The 17,500-nt window shown below is 42.4% G+C and overlaps 1 protein-coding gene across 3 annotated transcripts in view; it reads right to left on the bottom strand.

Moving 5' to 3' along the window:
• Positions 1-17,500, bottom strand: part of rxraa (retinoid X receptor, alpha a) — a 244,739-nt gene that overhangs the window by 41,063 nt on the left and 186,176 nt on the right. The gene's annotated exons all lie outside the window — the stretch shown is intronic.

Raw genomic sequence — 17,500 nt, 5'->3', positions numbered from 1 at the left:
TCAAACCGCAGACTGAAGGAAAAGCAGCCAACAAGTGCTCAGCATATGTGGGAACTCCTTCACGACTGTTGGAAAAGTATTCCAGGTGAAGCTGGTTGAGAGAATGCCAGGATTGTGCAAAGCTGTCATCAAGGCAAAGGGTGGCTACTTTGAAGAATCTCAAATGTCAAATATATTTAGATTTGTTTCACACTTTTTTGGTGACTACACGTTTCCATATGTGTTACTTCAGAGTTTCTACAATGATCTACAATGTAGAACATAGTCCAAATAAAGAAAAACCCTTGAATGAGTAGGTGTTCTAAAACTTTGACCGGTAGTGTACATCTGCCTCACCAGGCACCCATATTGGTAGGATGTGTGTATAGACATCCTAGTGCTAAGATGTCCTATCTGGATGACTTATGCACTGGGTTTGAACAGGCTACAGACAGTAACATAGGTTTATTTATATTGGGTGATTTTAGTATAAATTGGAAGGATCATATTTTAACTCATTTGAACATTTTAACAAAATGAATGAGATGTGCCGAGAGCTGTGGTTTGAAACAAATGGTTAATGATACTACTAGATCATCAACTAAGTTGGGTCATCGTTCAGATACATGCATTGATCTGATCTTCTGTAATATACCATTGCAATGCTTAAAAGCCAGATCAATGCTAGTGGGCTGGACAGACCATAATATTGTGACAATAGCCATGAACACCAAGGTTCCAAATAAACCCCCAAGGATTGTGGTCAAAAGACATTTTAAAACATTTAATCATGAGTTATTTCTAAATGATTTGGCTGCTGTACCCTGGGAGCTGATTTATCTAGAGGATGATTTAAATCACGCTACAGAATGTTTTATTGATTTGCTCACTGAGGAAATGGACCATCATGCACCAGTAAGAAAGAGGACAGTTGGGGCTCGTCCATCTCCATGGATTAATGATGAATTGCAGCCTTATCTAAACTAGAAATTGATGAAGAGAATTATGGAACACTCCATAATTAGGCAGTTAAATTAAATCGTAAGAAAAAAAACATATTTTACGAAAATGCTTTTATTGATTGTTAAGATTATTCTGAAAAGGTATGGAATACAGTGAAGGTTATGATCTTATGGACAATTTTTTACTTCGCTATGCTGCTCCCCAGGTAGCAGCTCCACTGAAATACATATTTAATTGGTCACTGGAAAAGGGGACGTTTGCAAATGTATGGAAGCATGTTAAACTGTGTTCTATCCTGAAAGACAGCAAAGAGCCCATTACTCCTGCCAATAGTCGACCAATTAGTCTACTCCCTTCACTCAGTAAGATATTGGAGAGTATTGTGAGTCGACAAATATGGGAGTACATGGAAAAGAATGATCTGATTACAGTCAATCAGCATGATTATCGCAAAATCCATTCCACTACCACTGCATTGGTGGACATGACTGACCATTGGCTCAATGCATTTGATTTAGTGGATCATGAAATCATTTTGACAAAATTAACGCCTTATGGGTTTAAGAAGGTAACATTCAATTGGGTACAGTCATATCTAACTGACAGGAAACAGTCATCCTATATCAATGGGTAATTTTCTTCCCCTCATGCTTTAAACTGTGGAATAGCGCAGAGCAGCTGCCTTGGGCAACTTCTTTACTCAATATTTACCAACAACCTTCCTTATGCCTTCTCTGAAACTCAAGCTAATATATTTACAGATGATACGACAATTTATACAGCCAGACAATCAGTTCAACAGGTACAGCACTACAAGTAGATCTAGGAAATATCAGGGAGTGGGTTTGCTGGAACACCAAGAAAACCAAGGTTATGTTGGTCTGTTCCACCAGGAAAAGGCCAACACAGCATGGGATACAATTAAGTATGGGGGAGTACAAATTGAGGAAGTGGCAGAAACCAAACTACTAGGAGTGCAGCTTGACAACTGCTTATCATGGTCGTCTCAAATAAATAATCTATGTAAAAACAATATTTTTAACAGCATGCTAGATCAGAAGGATAGCTACATATTTACTGGGAAATATTCTTAGGCAAATAACACAAGCATTTACTTGGGAGTCAAGTGAACTACTGTTCTGTAGTCTGGGGACATGCTTCAGCAAGTTAAATTAGGAGGCTGCAGATTGAACAGAACAGAGCAGCAAGGATTGTTTTAAGGTGGAGGTATGGTTCTACTGTTGTAGTCAATCTCAATGCTCTTGGTTGGTCATCAATCAACAAGATAATTGAAAAAAACATGCTTATTTTATTTCATAATGTACACCATTTAAAATGGCCAAACTGTATTCACAACCGTATTCAGTTGGTAAGAGACAGACATTCAGTAAATACTAGGAATATATTGTCCATCTGTGTGTTATCTAGACAGAAAAAATAAATAGGCAAAAGAACATTTCGATTTAGAGCAACTAAGAAATTTAATAATTTATCTGAGCAAACCAAAAACCTTACAATATATAAATTCCAACAATACTTTAGAACCATTTAAATATAATAACTAAGAAGGTTGTGTGGACTAAGGAATCAATCTATGTTTTTAGACTGTCTGAGTATTTAACAGGTCAATATGTCAGAGTTGTCATGTCCTGACCGTAGATTGCTTTGTATGTTTCTATTTTTAGTTTGTTCAGGGTGTGATGTGGGTGGGTAGTCTATGTTTTGTTCTATGTTTGTATTTCTATGTGTTTGGCCTGGTATGGTTCCCAATCAGAGGCAGCTGTCAATCGTTGTCTCTGATTGAGAACCACACTTAGGCAGCCTGGTTTCGTCCTTGAGTTGTGGGTAGTTGTTTTCTGTTTCGTGTGTATCACCTGACAGAACTGTTTCCTTCTCGTTATTCCTCGTTGTTATTTTGTTTAGTGTTCAGTTTTGATTACATTTACAACATGAACACTTACCACGCTGCGTTTTGGTCTACTCCTTCTTCCACCAACGAAAACTGTTACAAGAGTATTATGTATGTTTGTAACAGTGTGTTATATGTGAAAATGTGATCGTATTATAAATTGTATTTTACTGTTTAATGACTCTTGGAAAATTAGTTAAAATGAGGACAAAAAGAGATCCTAATCAAATAAAATGTCTCCCTCTCCCTCTTTCCGCCTCTCTCTCTGCCTGCCTCTCTCTCCATCTCTCTGCCTGCCTCTCTCTCCATCTCTCTCTGCCTGCCTCTCTCTCTCTCTGCCTGCCTCTCTCTCTTTCTTTCCGCCTCACTCTCTCTGCCTGCCTCTCTCTCCATCTCTATCTGCCTGCCTCTCTCTCTCTCTACCTTCCTCTCTCTCTCTCCCTGCCTCTCGCCTCCTGCCTCTCTCTCCCTCCACATCTCTCTCTTTCCGGATCTCTCTCTCTCTCTTTCTCTGCATGCCTCTCTCTCTCTCTGCCTTACCCTCTCTTTATCTGCTTCTGCCTGCCTCACTCTCCTTCTCTCTCAGCCTGCCTCTCTCTCTCTCCATCTCTCTCTCTCCCTTGCTCTCTCTGCCTGCCTTTCCCTCTCTGCCTGCCATTCTCTCTCTCTCTCTGATCACACGATGTTCACAACCCTATCATCAGTCAATGATTAGCTAATATAAACATAATAATAACATATTGGCAACCAACCCAGGCGCTTATTTATAACATATTTACGGCATAATAATCAACCAAATGATACTTCAATCACAAAATAATTTCAACCTTAATCATGAACCAATAAATAACAGCATAATCTTGAATAACAATCAAATGATAAACCACATAATAGCGACATTATGAAGCGACGTGTTTATTTCTTGGACCTGCTTGTTAGATATGATAAACCAAAAGCCCAGTCCCTGACAATCACTGACTGATGAGAACATGATATGAGGGAGAGAGCTAGAGTCAGATGCAGTTGACACAGACTGTTTTCACATTTCCAAACTAAAGAGCCTGGTTAACCGTTCAGCATAGAAGTCACATATGATGAAGATATGCCAACTTCCAAGGGCCTTCAGGCTTGCAGAACGAAATGGCCTCCAACTTCACTGGAACAATTTACAAGGTCAGGAGGATAATTGGGAGTTGTGCGATGGAATTAAATTGGTCCGGAGCAGACAATACTTTCCACAAGGTCAATCTGAGAACTGTACTGTAGGCATCAAGGGAAATATGGATGGAATGATCTTGTGCCAGTGTCATATTGAATTAGCATCAAACCAACGCTTCTACAAAGCAACAAATACTGTCATGACAACTCACAAAGGAATCCGGTGCTATTCAGTGTTTCCTCAGCTAATGCAATAACAAGTCATGTGTTTGAAATAACTGCTAATCCTAGAATGAAATTAAACCAATAAAGTTGAATTGATGGACAGTCCTCTGATGATTCAGTTGGTCCCTCAGTCCAATGTATCATTGCTTCTATAATTGTGATAAACCACCTGGATTCGGTCCAACGTAGCAACATTTGAAATTGTGTTTTTTAAATATTTTTTACATTGGATAAAAGTAGAGACTCCAAGCTAGAAAATGGTACAACATACACTGCAGTTGAGGGAAAATGGGAAAGCAATTCTGCTTTGAAAGTTGATAAACTTGTAACCCACTTTTGTGAAAATGCCCTGTGAATGTTTTGGTACACATATTGGAGAGCTCTTCTTTGTCTACGCCCATTCAGCATAGTTCACACCCTCTTAAGCCACCGATCTCTTTAGGGATTCACAGTGTAGTAAACAACCAACGATTGAAAGTAAGTAGTAAAAAGTTGCAGTAAAAATATACTTTATCTAGTCCTTGGCCTGTATCCTAATCTGACTTTGGTGCAGGTCATGTTGTTCTTCACATTACAGTCTCTGGTAAACACACACTATATCAAATCAAATCTATGTTTATTTGCCACATGCACAGGATACAGAAGGTGTACATGATAGAGTGAAATGTTTACTTGCAGTTTGGAATATTTTCTTTAGACATGTAGCTAGCTAGCTAAACAATGAACCATAATCCCAACTCTAATGCTGTTTTCAAAACAACTGGGACCTCGGAAATCTCAGACTTTCGAGCGGTCAAAACAACTGGGAACTCTGGAAAAAAAACGAGCTCTGAATGGTTATCCAACTTGGAAATCGTACTCGGGAACCCGGGCCTCTTTCTGGAGCTCAGACTTTCCGACCTGAAGATCACTGACGTCCTGATTTGACCTCGTATTTTTCAGATTTTCCACTAGTTTTGAACGCGGCAATACTACCATGCATTAATCTGCAGGTACCTAAAGCTAACCAACTAGATTAAATGTTAGCTAGCTAGCTAGCTAACATTATGCTAGCTAACAGTAAGCTTTAACTTGCAATGAAAAAAACTTTCTGGCAAAATTAGAAACGTACAATATCTGAAAATGTAGCTAGACTCTTACCCATATACATGGATGAACGCTTCTCCCTCTCTGTCATGGATGCCATGGTTGCCCTTAGTTTGAAGATGTAATCCGGAGACAGGTGTTTTATACAACAGCCTTCTGTGTGTTATCTTTTTGGACTGTCTGCATTTTGCAATCATCTCTCTGCTTGTATTTGTATCTGCCAAGGCAGCAGCTACTCTTCCACACGGTCCAGAAAAATTAAGGCAGTTTATACAATTTAAAAAAACATTACAATACTTTCACAGACCGTGTGCCCTCAGGCCCCTACTCCACCACTACCACATATATACAGTACAAAATCCACGTGTACGTGTGTGTATAGTGTGTTGTAACATCTTCATCAGAAGATGCTGCAACATCTGGTTCAATTCAAATGTTTTTACCCAAATCAGGGTTTTCCTCATTTTCAGAGTCAGAGAGAGTCAATATGGCACAATCCTCCTCCAGAAAGTAGTCCATCACAACTTTTTCCCACTGAGCTTTGTCGAATAACTTCAGGATAGCAATGTTGAGAGCAGTAGCAAACTTTTCAGTTCATGATATCTTTAAAAAAAAAGCCACAGTAGACATGATTATACATACATACTGAGCAGCTCATGTTATAGAAGCACGCTACAAGGCAGACCAATCTGAACTCATCTCACGGCATGTCCAGCCCATCCATTATCTCAGCCAATCATGGGTAGCGGGATGGTTCTTGTTTTTTTAGGTGGCTAAACCAACTAGGCTTGTAATTTAACAATTGTATTCGTATTTACAGATGGCATACACGTTTGTTATTAAGGCACATGAAAGCTCACATGTTCCAGAAGGCATTTCTGCAACAAAAAATACTTATTTTTATTAAAAATAAAAATAAACTTTCAAATGCCTCTCCTAGGAAGTAGTGATGTGCAACATAAGCCTAGTTTCATGAAATGGGTCAAATGTTTTCCTCCATCGACTGTAGAGATACTATGTATGACTAAACAACATTTTCCGGGTTAAAAACCCTAGTCTGGACTAGGGCTGTTATGGTGACTGTATTACTGCCACACCAGCGTACACGAGTCATGACCGCAGTCAAATTCCACATGACCGTTTAGTCACGGTAATTAGGCTGTTCCAAAACTGTGCTCTGATGCTGCTGATGGTCATTAGTAGCCCACCAACTTGTGAACTGCCAGTCACTAATGGCCTGGTACTCAGTGATCTATTGTCCCTCTAATCACTCTGACATCAATGCAAAAGCATGTTGCGCAACCTTTCTATAGGCTAAGCAATTTTCGTGAGAAAAGTTGATGGCCTCTATTTAAAAGAGGATGATCCCATCAGCTTTCTATGGGCTAGGACTACTATACACTATATACACAAAAGTATGTGGACACCCCTTTAAATTTAGTGGATTCGGCTATTTCAGCCACACCTGTTGCTGACATGTGTATACAAACAAGCACACAGCCATGCAATCTCCATAGTAGAATAGTAGAGTGGCCTTCCTGAAGAGCTCATTGACTTATAATGTGGGACCGTCATAGGATGCCACCTTTCCAACAAGTGAGTTCATCAAATTTCTGCCATGCTAGAGATTCCCTGGTCAACTGTTAGTGTTGTTATTGTGAAGTGGAAACGTCTAAGAGCAACAATGGCTCAGCCGCGACGTGTTAGGCCAGACAAGCTCACAGAACGGGACAGCCGAATGTTGAAGCGCATTACACATAAAAATGTGTCTGTGCTCGGGTGCTACATTCACTACTGAATTCCAACTGCCTATGGAAGCAACATCAGCACAAGAACTGTTTGTTGGGAGCTTCATGAAATGAGATTCCATGCAGTCACACAAGGCTAAAATCACTATGCGATATTCCATGTGTTGGCTGGAGTGGTGTAAAGCTCACTGCCATTGGAAACGCGTTCTCTAGAGTGATGAATCAAGCTTCTTCATCTGGCAGTCCGACAGACAAATCTGGGTTTGGCGGATGCCAGGACAATGCTACCTGCCCCAATGCACATTGCCATACTGTAAAGTTTGGTGGCTGAGGAATAATGGTCTGGGGCTGTGGTTCATGGTTCGGGCTAGACCCCTTAGTTCCATTGAAGGGAAATCTTAAGGCGACAGCATACACTGACATTTTAGACGATTCTGTGCTTCTAACTTTGTGGTAACAGTTTGGGGAAGGCCCTTTCCTGTTTCAGCATGACAATGCCCCCGTGCACAAAGCGAGGTCCATACAGAAATAGTTTGCCAAGATTGGTGTGCAAGAACTTGAATGGCCTGCACAGAGGCCTGACCTCAACCCCATCGAACACCTGTGGGATGATTTGCCAACTGTGAGCCAGGCCTAATCGCCCAACATCAGTGGCCAAACACACTAATGCTTGTGGCTGAATGGAACCAAGTCCCTGCAGCAATGTTCCAACATCTAGTGGAAAGCCTTCCCCGAAGAGTGGAGGCTGTTAAAGGAAAAAAGGGAGGACCATATTAATGCCCATGATTTTAGAATGAGATGTCCAACAAGCAGGTGTCCACATACTTTAGGTCATTTAGTGTATTTATTTCTCAACTTTCCTAATATTAAGCACATTGCTCGCTTTACAACAGGAGTATAGCCTACCTGGCTGGCATGAAAATGAACTGTGGGAAAAGTGTCCTCCATTCGCTATTTAAGTGGATAGATGTCATGTATTCTTTGTCCTACAGGTGTATGATAATGGTCCATTCTAAATCAATTTAACACATATATTATTTAGTGTATGTAAAGACCAGATTAAATTAAGAATAGTCTGATGGGTGACAATATTAGCCTGTCACTTGTGAATGATGTATTATCACTTGTGAATGATGGCCAGCTTGTGCAGTAAGGCAAGGAACAGCACATGCCTATATATATTTTTTTTTACTTTTACAAATCATAGTCGCACACATTATGTAGCCTAGCCCATAGACCTATATGTTTTGATAAGGTTTGTATCACAACTAAAGTGACCAAATAACTCCAAACATAGCCTATAGGCCTAGGAACAGGTTAAAGAGCACATAGCCTACAGAGCACATAGCCTACAAAGCACATAGTTAACAGAGCACATAGTCACAGAGCACATGGCCCACAGAGAAGATAGCCTACAGAGCACATAACCTACAGAGCACATAGCCTACAGAGCAGATAGCCTACAGAGCACATAGCGTACAGAGCACATGGCCTACAAAGCACATAGTTAACAGAGCACATAGTCTACAGAGCACATGGCCCACAGAGAAGATAGCCTACAGAGCACATGGCCCATAGAGAATATAGCCTACAGAGCACATAGCCTACAGAGCACATGGCCCACAGAGAAGATAGCCTACAGAGCACATAGCCTACAGAGCACATAGCCTACAGAGCACATGGCCCACAGAGAAGATAGCCTACAGAGCACATAGCCTACAGAGCACATAGCCTACAGAGCACATGGCCCACAGAGAAGATAGCCTACAGAGCACATAGCCTACAGAGCACATAGTCTACAGAGCACATGACCCACAGAGAAGATAGCCTACAGAGCACATGGCCCATAGAGAATATAGCATACAGAGCACATAGCCTACAGAGCACATAGTCTACAGAGCACATGGCCCACAGAGCACATGGCCCACAGAGAAGATAGCCTACAGAGCACATGGCCCATAGAGAATATAGCATACAGAGCACATAGCCTACAGTGCAGATATCCTACAGAGCACATAGTCTACAGAGCACATGGCCTACAGAGAAGATAGCCTACAGAGCACATGGCCCACAGAGAAGATAGCCTACAGAGCACATAGCCTACAGAGCCCATAGCCTACAGAGCACATGGCCCACAGAGAATATAGCCTACAGAGCACATAGCCTACAGAGCAGATAGCCTACAGAGCACATAGCCTACAGAGCAGATAGTCTACAGAGCACATGGCCCACAGAGAATATAGCATACAGAGCACATAGCCTACAGAGCACATAGTCTACAGAGCACATGGCCCACAGAGCACATGGCCCACAGAGAAGATAGCCTACAGAGCACATGGCCCATAGAGAATATAGCATACAGAGCACATAGCCTACAGTGCAGATATCCTACAGAGCACATAGCCTACAGAGCACATAGCCTACAGAGCCCATAGCCTACAGAGCACATGGCCCACAGAGAATATAGCCTACAGAGCACATAGCCTACAGAGCAGATAGCCTACAGAGCACATAGCCTACAGAGCAGATAGTCTACAGAGCACATGGCCCACAGAGAAGATAGCCTACAGAGCACATGGCCTACAAAGCACATAGTTAACAGAGCACATAGTCTACAGAGCACATGGCCCACAGAGAAGATAGCCTACAGAGCACATGGCCTACAAAGCACATAGTTAACAGAGCACATAGTCACAGAGCACATGGCCCACAGAGAAGATAGCCTACAGAGCACATAGCCTACAGAGCAGATAGCCTACAGAGCACATAGCCTACAGAGCACATGGCCCACAGAGAAGATAGCCTACAGAGCACATAGCCTACAGAGCACATGGCTCACAGAGAAGATAGCCTACAGAGCACATGGCCCACAGAGAAGATAGCCTACAGAGCACATAGCCTACAGAGCCCATAGCCTACAGAGCACATGGCCCACAGAGAATATAGCCTACAGAGCACATAGCCTACAGAGCAGATAGCCTACAGAGCACATGGCCCACAGAGCACATGGCCCACAGAGAAGATAGCCTACAGAGCACATGGCCTACAGTGCAGATATCCTACAGAGCACATAGTCTACAGAGCACATGGCCTACAGAGAAGATAGCCTACAGAGCACATGGCCCACAGAGAAGATAGCCTACAGAGCACATAGCCTACAGAGCCCATAGCCTACAGAGCACATGGCCCACAGAGAATATAGCCTACAGAGCACATAGCCTACAGAGCAGATAGCCTACAGAGCACATAGCCTACAGAGCAGATAGTCTACAGAGCACATGGCCCACAGAGAAGATAGCCTACAGAGCACATGGCCTACAAAGCACATAGTTAACAGAGCACATAGTCACAGAGCACATGGCCCACAGAGAAGATAGCCTACAGAGCACATAGCCTACAGAGCAGATAGCCTACAGAGCACATAGCCTACAGAGCACATGGCCCACAGAGAAGATAGCCTACAGAGCACATAGCCTACAGAGCACATGGCTCACAGAGAAGATAGCCTACAGAGCACATAGCCTACGGAACACATGGCCCACAGAGAAGATAGCCTACAGAGCACATAGCCCACAGAGCACATAGCCTACAGAGCACATAGCCTACAGAGCCTAGTGAAACATGTTTTTATAAGCCCAGTCATTGTGCAATCACATGTGAAAAAAAATAGTTTTGACTGGCCACTATTTAATTAAAAGAGGATCCCAGCTTTCTTGTGCTGCTATATTTTTTGCTCAATTCTGAAAAGCAAACACATGAATCCACTTTAAAACATAGTAAACATAGGCTGCGTGTGAGTTTCAAGTTTGGACAAGATCCTTTTCACCATAAAAATGCACCTACATAATAAAGCATTCCATGCATCATCGCATTTGCAGACATACGTAAGACGGCCTACTATTTCTAATGTGATGATGAGTAGATTGGATAGTCATAATTTAGGCTAATAATATAACTCAATCACTGTTTGCAAAATAATACTGTTCAATGCATGGCTAAGCGAGTATAGCGTAGAGTAGGCCTGGGCTACATCAGCTACGGTTCTTCTTTCTTTGTATGGGAAAAACGTGGCCTTTCATAAACACATTTCGTGCAATTCTACTACACTTTATACGACTGTAGACATTAGCAGAATCTTTTTTAATACGCCAAATAACGGTAGCCTACTCTGCTGACACTGACAAACAGATCAATAAAAACTACGATGTCCATATACTAGACCTACAAGAATGGAAGACACATACAATTTGACATCCATCTAAACTGGAGGAGGAAATTATTGTAAAAATAATCACTTTTAAGTAGCACTGACCCAACCAACAGTGATAAATAGTGAATATGTGCAGTGCACACTCACCAGGGATATTTCCGATGCTCTCCAGTGGTGCCAATAAGACAGGCTACACTGTTGTTCGCTCAATTATGTTGAGAATTTGTCTTGTCATTGTCTTCTCTTTACAGCAATAACCATTTGCTTTCCAAACTGTTTTCCCACAAATGTATTTAGAAATATTGCGACATGCCTGGCTTGGCCTCTCAGAAAACACAGTCGCAACTCAGCAATAATCTGCCCAAATTGCGTACACTGTTTTTCCTTTCGACTGTACAATAAGATCAAAACAACGTATTATTTCTAAAGGAGCTAATGATCCTCTGTGGCCAAATGACGCCTTAGTAGCCTTTTAAAAATGATTTAATGTATTTCTGTATAGATAGGAGTAAGCAAATTAAGATATATAATATTGGCTATTTAATTTACTTTAGGGAAAGTTTAGCTTCCTTTATCCTTATGGGTGTGCTGCTTATGATTGCACATTAAAAACATAACCGCACATAACCTCCATTCGCTATTCGAGTGCATTTTAAATAAAAAATAATTCCACCCATAGGCTATATGTAAAGAGCAGATAAAATGAAGAATAGTCTGATGGGTGAGAATATTATCAAGTGCATGTCAAATTGTGAATGAGAGACTGATGACGTGTGAAGAAACAGAGCAGAGCTCATGCCTTTCGTGCAACTTTTTTCAAAGCATCATTAGAGTCACATCATGCAGCCTTAGAATGTATTAAATATCAAAACATAAAGCCTAAAGTTTGTATCACAACTGAGGTTAGATAAATGACTCTAAATGCAGCATATGGGAGGATCTGATTCTTTGTTAACCGGTCAGGGTGTGACTCGGGTTTTTGGCCATGTGTGTTTCCCAATCAGAGGCAGCTGTCTATCGTTGTCTCTGATTAGGGATCACATATAAGTTGTCATTTTCCTTTTGGGTTTTGTGGGATCTTGTTTTCTGTTTTGTGTCTGTACCTGACAGAACTGTGCGCTTTCGTTTTCACTTTGGTTATTTTGTTTGAGTGTTTTTTCGAAAATAAAAATCATGAACACTTTCCACGCTTCGCCTTGGTCTACTCATTCTGCCAACGAGAGACGTTACACACTCCTTCAGAAATCGTTTGGAGAACATATCCTTCCTATTTTACTCAGCTATTTTCAATTGTATTCTTCATACTATAAAATAATGCTATGGAATTCTAAGCACATTTCATCTGCAAAATGAACTAGTTTAGCCCACAGCCATTTGACGTAGCCAGATCAGGACCTAACATTACATTTACATTTTACATTTAAGTCATTTAGCAGACGCTCTTATCCAGAGCGACTTACAAATTGGTGCATTCACCTTATGACATCCAGTAGAATAGTCACTTTACAATAGTGCATCTAAATCTTAAAGGGGGGGGGGGGTGAGAAGGATTACTTATCCTAACATAAGGACAACTCAGAGTGTGCTATTCTATTACCCTGAAATAGACTACATTTTCTTCATATCATGTTTCTTTAGACTTGTCTAAAATAAATAATGGCTTTATTGTGATGGTGTAGGCTATATTAAATGGATTTATGAGGCTTTTTAAAACGTATATGTTCCAATGGTCTGCATCAGCGGCTTGTAGACTAGGGTGAAAGCCAGGAGATGCTAAACGTGTTTATGTTATTTGCATGACAATAAACGTCTGACAAAATGTAATGACTGCCACAGCCCTAGTTTGGACACATCGCTGCTGAAAACAATCTGTTGAAAGCTCGATTTGCTGCTTGACTTGTTGTTTTCTCTCTTCCCACAAACCCCAGGCTCAATTGTGAATGTGAAATAATAAAAACAGACATGTTCTTCATTAGATCCTGTATGAAACAGTCTGAGACAAAGCCAGAGCTTGACTCCTGTATCCTAGTCTCTTAGTTGACTCCTGTATCCTAGTCTCCTAGATGACTCCTGTATCCTAGTCTCTTAGTTGACTCCTGTATCCTAGTCTCTTAGTTGACTCCTGTATCCTAGTCTCTTAGTTGACTCCTGTATCCTAGTCTCCTAGTTGACTCCGTATCCTAGTCTCTTAGTTGACTCCTGTATCCTAGTCTCCTAGTTGACTCCTGTATCCTAGTCTCTTAGTTGACTCCTGTATCCTAGTCTCTTAGTTGACTCCTGTATCCTAGTCTCCAAGTTGACTCCTGTATCCTAGTCTCTTAGTTGACTCCTGTATCCTAGTCTCCTAGTTGACTCCGTATCCTAGTCTCTTAGTTGACTCCTGTATCCTAGTCTCCTAGTTGACTCCTGTATCCTAGTCTCCTAGTTGACTCCTGTATCCTAGTCTCTTAGTTGACTCCTGTATCCTAGTCTCCTAGTTGACTCCTGTATCCTAGTCTCTTAGTTGACTCCTGTATCCTAGTCTCCTAGTTGACTCCTGTATCCTAGTCTCCTAGTTGACTCCTGTATCCTAGTCTCTTAGTTGACTTCTGTATCCTAGTCTCCTAGTTGACCCCTGTATCCTAGTCTCCTAGTTAACTCCTGTATCCTAGTCTCCTAGTTGACTCCTGTATCCTAGTCTATTCCACCCACTCCTAGTTACAGACCACAGTTCTTTAAATTTGGTCTGGTTTAATGGTTTTTAAGAGCAGCTTATATATGTTTATTTTAGGTACATATAAGCAATCACTTTAAGAACCATTTAAGGTATGTGGAGTAGTGTATGTGTGTGTTGTGGGTGCTGTAGTGGCTCATTTTGAGTTTGCTGTGTGTGTGTGTGTGTGTGTGTGTGTGTGTGTGTGTGTGTGTGTGTGTGTGTGTGTGTGTGTGTGTGTGTGTGTGTGTGTGTGTGTGTGTGTGTGTGTGTGTGTGTGTGCGTGCGTGCGTGGGGTCAGACTGTCTTTGCCGTTTTAAGTTGTAAAGACCATACCACCAGATGCAAATGAAGCCCTCAGCGGCCTTATGGGTAGGTTTAAAATAAATGTGTTGCCCCCCGAGGCATTTCAGTTAGAGGGGCCTCGGGGGCCAGTGTGTGAAATCAAACCCCGGTGTTGTGGTTTCTTCCCCTCAGAGTAGCCTCCCTCAAACACAGCTGGCCTTCACTGAGGCACATATGGACACAGGAGGTAGACGCATTATCATGCATGTACACTGAATCTGGTTTAGGGGTTCAACTCAATCCCTGTGCTATGTGACTCTGCAACTCTGGACCAGGTATGAGCTCAAGTAATTGGGTAAGATATTTGTCTAGATAAGGACTGCATGTAAACTACATACGTAGATGCCATTACCCTGTAAGTGCATGGCGAGAAGCAGAACAGCTCAGGTAATTGCTACCTAGAGATGACTTTGGGTAAAACATATTGGCCTGCACATTTGGTGTGATTGACGTAGCATGCGTGATGGTAACTGCTCTCCTGGGACTCTCCACATGGCTCCATTGTGTGCCCATTAGGACCATGTCCCCATGATGTCATAGAGCGTGGCTGGTGCCTACACCAGCTCTCATCAAAGACCAGCACAGTGGAGTGGAGCTTTATTACTCCCACACAGGAAGGGGCTGCAGTCCACTCTGCTCTCCCCCACTCCATATATACTATATTATAGCAGTGTGTTTTTCCCCAGTCTCCTAGCGACCCTTACCTAAACAATATGTACCAAAACGGGTGCATGACATCACCGCAGGCACATTTATACGTTATAAAGAGCATTCTATTTCTTGTAAAACATTTACACCTTTTTTTGCATTAGTATGGCCTCAGCTCCAGAAACACACACAACTGGCTTTGTGTTAAGAGTTGTGGGGCTGTACGTCCCAGTCCTTTTGGAGTGGAACATTGGAGGTTGGACAGATAGAAACAGGAGTATTTGATTATCCAAATGAAACGGAAAAGCACTCGGTATCTGCCACTGGTTTCTGCTCTAACTGAGGACAGAGGATCCCTTTCCGCAGAAATGACAGCCAGACAGCATTGTCTATTGTCATTGGAAGTGTAAAATGAGTTCCAGTCCTGGGTAATCTGTGGTGGCTGTGATAGAGTGATGGCTGGAGCAACAGAGGCCCAAACTCAGAACAGGACTGGACAATTTCTCACGGGCAAGACTGTGGTCTTTTGCTCCCCCCAACCTACCTCCCCAAGAAATGTCTCCCAGAACATTCCAGAAGGAGGGTATAATTCCAGAAAAGACTGTAATAATAGAGAAACAACACTGAAAGAAAGAAAGACATGGAGAGAAAGAAAGAAAAGGTATCAGTTTCGCCTAAGAGAGGAATGTTCTGCCTTGGAACAATGCAGACGATATTTTAATCTTAAACCATATGTGGTGCAAAAAGTCATGTCAGTCTGAGCACAGACATACCAAACTTGGTGTCGCTAAAAAAGACTAAATAAGACCTCAGCTGGAGGTCCAAAGCCACAGTCAGCCACTAAGTTTGCCTTGGTTCTGGTTCTGATCTGCGAGTTGGACTGACTGACAAATGTAAGATGTGGCTAGTCTTAAGGACGGGCTGATCTTCTACATGTGGTTTGATGGCTAGAATACAAGATGGTTGACAACAACAAAAAAAGCAGTTAATGTCCTTTCTCATGACACGTCCCTCTGGGCACTGTATGTATGAATATGAATGTGTGTGTGAGGTAGGGAAGTCTCTAAATTGTGTGCACGTGTGCCTGTGTTTGTGTGTGTCCCGTGTACTGTATGTGTGTGTGGGAGGTCATTGCAGGTGGGGTATCCTGTTGCGGATCCTGGGAGGTTAAATACAAGAGGGCACAGAGAGTGGCAAACTCGTTCCGCCCGACGACTCCTGAAAACCGCCAGTCAGCCGAGTGGTAAGAGCATGAGGCATCTGCCGTCTGACTCAAATCACCTTCCATCAGAGAAGCTGTGCCTCGTGACCGCAGGGCCACACCACCTTTAACCCTCCAACAGCCCTCTCTAACTAACTGTAGACACTCACCACCTACCAGTCATCTCACTAATCTCTCTGTAACCAACTGTAGCCACCACCCTTACCAGTCAGCCACCACCCTCTCTAGTCAGCCAGCTACTAGTCAGATCCAACCCTCACCAATTACCACCTTCCACCCTCACCACCTACCAGCAACTGTCCCTCTACCCAAGATTTTCCAGTTGTAAGTTTCATTGAGTTCATCTCTGACTGAAAGAGGTGAGTGCATGTTGGCGCTGAATCATCCCGGAGAACAAATCACTCAAACCTTCTCTCTTACAGACCGTGAAATGTACACGGATCCGAGCAAAACCAATAGTAGCCGTTGCTACTGTACCAAACATTATATTCACCCGCATATTGAAAAGGCAGCACCGGGATCGAGTCCACATTGCAGATGAAAGCACTTAAGAAGCAGAGGAGGAGAGGAAGGGGAGGTGGGGCTTTCTTTCTAGCAATGGAAGAAGAATGCAGAATTTGGTTCTCTCTCGGAAAGTGCCCTTAATCCACACTTAACTCTATTACATATGGGACGCTTTGGTTAGGAGCGCAAAAGCCAGGGAAAACCATTCCAACAACAGCGCATCGCTGACTCCCTATTTAACACAATTATTAGCAAACACAAAAAGGCTGTTACTGCATTTTGGGGAAACGTTTTTAGATTTGGCTTTGAAAGGAAACTGGGCCACAGGAAGCTTTGATGTCTTAATTATGCTTTTTTTCACCACCATAGAAACTGGGGTGCTTATTGATGGAACAGAAGAGAGAGAGGGTAGGACAGAGGGAAGGAGAGAGAGATAGATAGGAGACAGACAGAGAGAGAGAGAGACAAAAAGAGAACGAGAGAGAATGAATGAATCAACTAATGAAAGTGTAAATCAGAGAGAGAAAAGGAGGAAGGAACCCAATAGCAGGGAAGAGAGAGGGAAGTAGGGTGAGAAAAAATGGAAGAGAGCAGAATGGGGTGAGAGAGAGTGAAGAGATCAGGTCAGAGAGGGAGAAGAGTGAGGGACAGTGCTTGAGTATCAAACTGTGAAAAAGAAAGGGTCACGGAAGAGCCCCCCATGCACCACTGGGCCCAGTATTAGGGACAGTTGATTTACGGTTGTCTGCGGGTTGGTCAGGCAAGTGTGTGTGACCGGCATCTGTGTACTTGCTATTGGGTTCCTTCCTCC

The sequence above is a fragment of the Oncorhynchus keta genome, chromosome 9 (assembly GCF_023373465.1).
Source record: "Oncorhynchus keta strain PuntledgeMale-10-30-2019 chromosome 9, Oket_V2, whole genome shotgun sequence".
Classification (NCBI taxonomy): domain Eukaryota; kingdom Metazoa; phylum Chordata; class Actinopteri; order Salmoniformes; family Salmonidae; genus Oncorhynchus; species Oncorhynchus keta.
The sequence above is the reverse complement of the archived record's forward strand: the minus strand, read 5'-3'. Positions and strand labels throughout refer to the sequence as shown.